Raw genomic sequence first — 6,595 nt, forward strand, 5'->3', positions numbered from 1 at the left:
TCATTGCGACGAAAATGGACAAAATGACCATTTCTGTGGATGAGGGCCTGACGTGCTGTGGACAAGATATTCTAGGTGTGAAACTTCTGTCCACCACAGATTAGTTCTGTCTTCACTTTCTCAGACATCTAATATTGAAACACCACATTCTCTTCCTTTTAAAACTGACATTCCTACTTACTGTGCTGCCTCTTTTGTGGCCCAAATGTATTCTTCATCAAATACAACTAGTGGATGTAACAAGAAGTATTACTTCACAATTAGCAGACACTTACAATTTTACAATATTTACAACACTGATTGTCATTGAGAACAATTTCAAAATATGTGCCTGAATGTTTGTCTGAACTAAAATGTTTATATTTATATGTATCAAAAAGTAAAAAAGACTTTCTTATGAGATTATGTTGATCTTATTTTATGAGAAATGTTATCCTCTGGTCTTGTTTCTGTTAACCGTAAGTGTAATTGATGTTGGCAACACTTTTTAATGAAAACTGTGGTTAATAGCTAGTGCATTACAAATGCTTTTGTATTATGAAGAAAAATTACAAACATACTATCAGTGGTGGAAAGAGTACTGAAAAAATATACTCAAGTAAAAGTACCATTACCTACCAAAAAATGTAGTGTGAGTAGAGTAAAAGTACTTGTCCAAAAAGCTACTTGAGTAAGAGTAAAAGAGTAGCCTATTTAAAAGTACTCATGAGTATTGAGTAGTGAGTACTGAGCTGTGGATTCTACCCCCTCATAATAAACGCTGTACACCACAATTTATACATTTTAAAAACGTTGTACATTCTGTAATTCACATTATCTTATTTGTCATAAAGAATGAAGAATATCTATCATTCAGCAGTTTTAATTTTGACTGCCAACTCTTTAAAATACATCAAAATAGCACGGAAACAGTATTTGTCACGAGCTGGGCTTGAACTCAGGTCTCTGGCGTGGTAGTTAGAGAGATCTACCACTACTCCACAGGAGTGGTAATGGTGACCATGATATGGGTTAAAATGAGAGACCGTTTCTCTCCAAAACGGAGCCAGTTTAAGCGTTTTGCATTAAGAAATAAGAATAACTAAACTTGAAAATTTATGTTACAATTTTAACAAATGCACATTGTTCTAGAAGGATGGCAAATTCATGCAATACATTTTATACATTTACTCGAATTGTTATGCTGATCATACAATATTTGACTCCTTAAAGTGATTTACAGTAGAATTTTGTTTTTACCTTTGTAGTGGCCGTTTTCTATCTTTATTAAAAGTGTCATCTTTTGTCAAAAAAATTTTAAATTATATTTTATAAGCTTTTACATTTTTTTTTAGATAAAACTATGGAATAAGAACAAGTACAATAAGAAGAATAAGTTACTAATCAAATGAAATAAGTATTACAATTTATTTGTACAGAGGTAGCACAGAAGAACACAAAAGTGGCTTGTTGGTGTACCTTCAGACATCTCACATTTATAATAAACGAAGCTCTCTACGCTGCACAATGAATCTTTTATTTACACCGTCTACGATTTTCTTATGAAGGGATTCATGAGATATGTCTGTGATACATTACTCAGCTCTGCAAAAACACATAGAAACCTTTGATGAAGATTTGGTCAGTCGCACTGGTGCTCCTAAATATTTTTTAGCAAATGCGACTGAAATGGTCGCACTGTAGAGCCGTTGTATAAAATGGATTAAAAAAAATACCTTTATTAACGCGCTGCAGTTTTATTACATCACGCGCTGGCACAGATGCAGTATATTAACGCCACAGGTCATCAATAAGGTGCAGATTCGGTCCTCAATTTGTGCTTCCAACACACTTTTTCACAGCGCGCATCACGCGCTCAAACTCATCAAAAGTCAACAAGTTCAACAAGCAACAACAACGACTTATTCAAGCAGAGGCGGACTTAACCATTAGGCAAAGGTAGGCGACCGCCTTGGGCCCCCAAAAGCCAAGGACCCCCTAAAATGCTTTTTATATGCGAGTTGCGCGTTCAGTGCGGACGCGCAAGTGGTTGCGCTGGTGTTTATTACGACAACCGTCTGTGTGTCCGCGTTGAACGTGCTTCTTAGCAAAAGTAGGGCGATGTAGAAAATGGGGACGGAATCCCGGAATCTATTCATAAAAACGGAATTTACTGTGTAACGCCGAATGTGACGGAATGAACGGCGCAGACGCGCGTTTCGTTTGCTATTGCACGCGCAACGCTCGCGGTTGTCGTCTGTAGTAGCTAAATAGTATTTTTGCCATTTAATATTCACATACACTAGTCCATATCGCGGTTTGATTGAAGTATACTGAATTGTATTTTATTTAGTCATTCAATATTAGACGAATTCCGTGACATTGCTCGTTACACAGTAAACTTGTGTAGCATTTAGAATGTACAAAAATTAAAGGGTTTGTTTAATTTTCATTGGAATAAAAGATAGATTCATGTTTTTGCCTTCATTTGATTACCAGAAAAATGAAAATACACAACACAATTTCTAAAAAAAAATAAGTAAATAAAATTAACATTTCATAGGGCCCTATTATTGTATACAAATTAATAAATTAAGTTGTTTTTATGAATCCAATTAATTAGATGTTTTTGATTAAACCATTAAAATTGAATACAGAAAAATTAAAATGGAAAGCACAGAATTTGGGCCCTAAGAATGTAATTTTTGTTAAACCTTTAATAGGCCTAAATTGCTGTCAAGGGATTTACAACATTAAAGAAATCATTTATTTATAACATGTACATGAAAAATCTAAAAGATTGGACACAACTATGGGACACGGTCGTGCAGCAGCGAGCAACAGTGAAAGAATCCTCAAGGTTGTAGATGTGTGAAATTGTATAGGGCCCCATTCCTGTATTTTGCCTGGGGCCCCCAAATCACTAAATCCGCCCCTGATTAAGAGACTTACATTTTAGACACCATATTTTCTGTTTTTGCTCTATTTCTCCAACAAAAATAATTCCAAACACAGCCACAGCGCTGTTTTGCGTCTCTGAGTAACAGGACGCTGTTTCGTTCCTGAATGAATCAACCGTTTAAAATGATTCAGTTCAATCGCAATGACTCCCTTAACAATGACTTGCTGCCACCTGCTGGCGGTTTTAATTTCCCATTTAAGGAACCTTTTCATTTTTTAAATAATTTCAAACATCAGTTTCAATGTTTTATGTTTAATATATCAAAACATTATTTATGCATTTGTAACTACAGATTAAAGTATTCCATGTCCCTCAGAGCTGCATTAAACTGTGTAAATGCATCTAAATGCCACTTCTAATGCAGCTAAAGATTTAAATACATTTTATTGATACTGATTTAATTTGCTTGGTAACAGCCCAAATGCAAGAATTTGACTCAAAAGATGGTACATACTTTTAGAAAAAATTAGAAAAGTTGGTTTAAAGGTAAAAATGCCCATACAACTTGTTGGAAATGGTTAATTTCTATCACTGCTGTGAACTGACCACGCAGAATATGAAGAATATGAAAAACTTTAGGAGTCAGCTGTCCACGGCAGTCCTGCAGCGCAACACCACAGCGCTGTTTTGCGTCTCTGAGTAACAGGACGCTGTTTCGTTCCTGAATGAATCAACCGTTTAAAATGATTCAGTTCAATCGCAATGACTCCCTTAACAATGACTTGCTGCCACCTGCTGGCGGTTTTAATTTCCCATTTAAGGAACCTTTTCATTTTTTAAATAATTTCAAACATCAGTTTCAATGTTTTATGTTTAATATATCAAAACATTATTTATGCATTTGTAACTACAGATTAAAGTATTCCATGTCCCTCAGAGCTGCATTAAACTGTGTAAATGCATCTAAATGCCACTTCTAATGCAGCTAAAGATTTAAATACATTTTATTGATACTGATTTAATTTGCTTGGTAACAGCCCAAATGCAAGAATTTGACTCAAAAGATGGTACATACTTTTAGAAAAAATTAGAAAAGTTGGTTTAAAGGTAAAAATGCCCATACAACTTGTTGGAAATGGTTAATTTCTATCACTGCTGTGAACTGACCACGCAGAATATGAAGAATGTAGAATATGAAGAATCGACGGTACACCTTCTTCAATATCGATAGAAAAAATGTTCGATGTAGTGCACGATATAGGCACGTACTATGAGTGAGGCAGACAGCACACACAAACACCAACACATGCTGAAATGAGTGCTGTGCCTGCCTGTGATGAGGCGATTGTGAATAAATAATGAATATTAGCCGAATTTAAAATAAACATTTGCATTGGAATGTTAGGTGTGCATCAGGGAGCGTCATCAGTGGCGCACGAGATGCGGTGATGATGTAAGTGACGTTGTTGCATTTTAATGTTTTGTTAGTCTAGCCGACGAGACGCGCCGCTGCTGCGTTATTCATTCAAAATATAAGCGAAATATAGAAGCTCAATGCGGAGAAGAACTTGAATGGGTTAAAACTGGAACCAAGCCATTCACACAGAACGCATATTCAGCGTATTTTTTAGACATATTTTTTATGACTACTGCACTCATGTCTCACACAAGAGATGTATAGAAAGCCATGCAAAGTTAAAACAGTTAAAACTTTTAGAAAACACGTCACGAATTTGTGGAGGTTTATTAATTATTTATTGATTGATTTTTTGAGTTAATTTAGATGTAATGCATGTTTTTATAGAGTTGCTTGCTAAATGCGCTGCATTATTCTGCTCATTGTACCCTCCTGTGGCCTCGGGAGACAATTAGACCTATACAATAAAGACCTATTTAATCTGCATAAAAAACATTAGAAATTAGATATTTGTTTTAATTTTTATTGTGTTTGATTGTTAAAACAAAAAATATTTGTTTTTTTGTCTCAATAAATTGTGTTAATTATAAATATTGCTTTTTGTTTTAAAAAAGGTTAAAAGAATTTTCAATAATTATTGATACCGAACGATATGAAACATTATATCGTTGATAAAATTTTTAGCTATATCGCCCAGCCCTAGAAGTATATAAAAAAATTCAGAAGTCAGCTGTCCACGGCAGTCCCTCAGCACACTCAGCAAAATATCATCTAATTATTGTTATCGATAAAATCCCAGAAAATTATCGAGATATCCTTTTTTTGTTAATATCGCACACCCCTAATTTGTTAATTGATATAATAATTTATTGATAATAACTGTTTAAATTAATATAATAATTAATGCTTTTGACTCATCCATTTTCTTTAGTGGTTAAAAGGCTGAAATGTAAAGTTTATCATAAAACTTATTTTTTTATATTGATAAAACTTGTTGTTTTTGTGAAAACTTGTATCTGAAGTGTAAATTATGCTTTTTACAGTAATTTTACAGTTTAATATGGTACTATAGACATTGCCCTACCCCGCTCATATGGTATTAATTTTATTTGTGCAAGTCTTAAAAAAGGTCTTAAAAAGTTTTAAATTTGAGCTTAAAAATCCTGCAGAAACCCTGGTCATAGATCACATGCTTTTCTCAAAATGAATCAAGCTCCAATACAGTGCTTCAATGTGAAATGGGTTGTTTTTTTGATACAAGCTTCGAAGCTTCGGTGTTGAACGTAACATCACTAAACATAGCGTGTCCATGGAAGTGAAGTGTGCTAGTTCAATGAAGTCACTAGGGCTGTGCAAATAATCAAATGCAATTTTCATGCGCATCTTGTCAGTAAAGCTGGTTCTGTGATTAGTAGGAAATCTCCAGCACATGCTTTCAGATGGAGCGGCATTTACTACACAGAGCTGTAGATCACTGACAAGCTACGCAAAATCGCGTTCATAATCAGCAATGAATCGCCTGCGATTTTGAACGCGATATTGCGTAGCTTGTCAGTGAACTACGGACTTAAATTCCGCTCCATCTGAAAACACATGCTGGAGATTTACTACTAATCACAGAACCGGCTTTACTGACGAGATGCACATGAAAATCGCATTTGATTATTTGCACAGCCCTAGAATTGACTTACATAATCCTCAATACTGCAATCGTGCTGTCGGAGGCACATGATTTGTGCAACTGGATTAATTTTTTGCTGGCCTGGAAACACATGTTGGATCGATGTTAAGCCTGGGACGCTCGATAAAGCCACTGGATCCGGGTATGGCTGAGTATTCTGTAACGTAGGAGGCGTGACGACGGAGTTGAGGATCCAAATGCAGCTTTATTTAAAAGAGTGGTCAAAACAGGCAGGGTCAAACTCCAGCAAACAGGTACAATCCAGGGCGAGACAAAAGAGTAATCCACAAAAGGGATTACAAGGGTCAGGGCAGGCAGCAAACAATCAGAAACCAGAAACAGTCCAGGGTCAAAAACAAGGCATGGCAAGGCAACAAAGAAGTAGGAAACACAGGAACTTGGGAACGCTACAGGCTAGACAATACTCAGCAGTGTGAGTGTGTGTATGTGCATCTTTCATAGTGTCACTGATGGAAAACAGGTGTGAGTGTGATAATGAGTTCCTAGGCAGCGGTTATGGGAAATGTAGTGCGGGGTAGAGTGGCAAGAGTCAGTGGTGGAGTGCCCTCTGGTGGAGTTAATGGGCACTCCAGCTGGAGATCGTGACAGGTCCCAT

Source organism: Sinocyclocheilus grahami, unplaced genomic scaffold, assembly GCF_001515645.1.
Source record: "Sinocyclocheilus grahami isolate Dianchi unplaced genomic scaffold, SAMN03320097.WGS_v1.1 scaffold2462.1, whole genome shotgun sequence".
Taxonomy (NCBI): domain Eukaryota; kingdom Metazoa; phylum Chordata; class Actinopteri; order Cypriniformes; family Cyprinidae; genus Sinocyclocheilus; species Sinocyclocheilus grahami.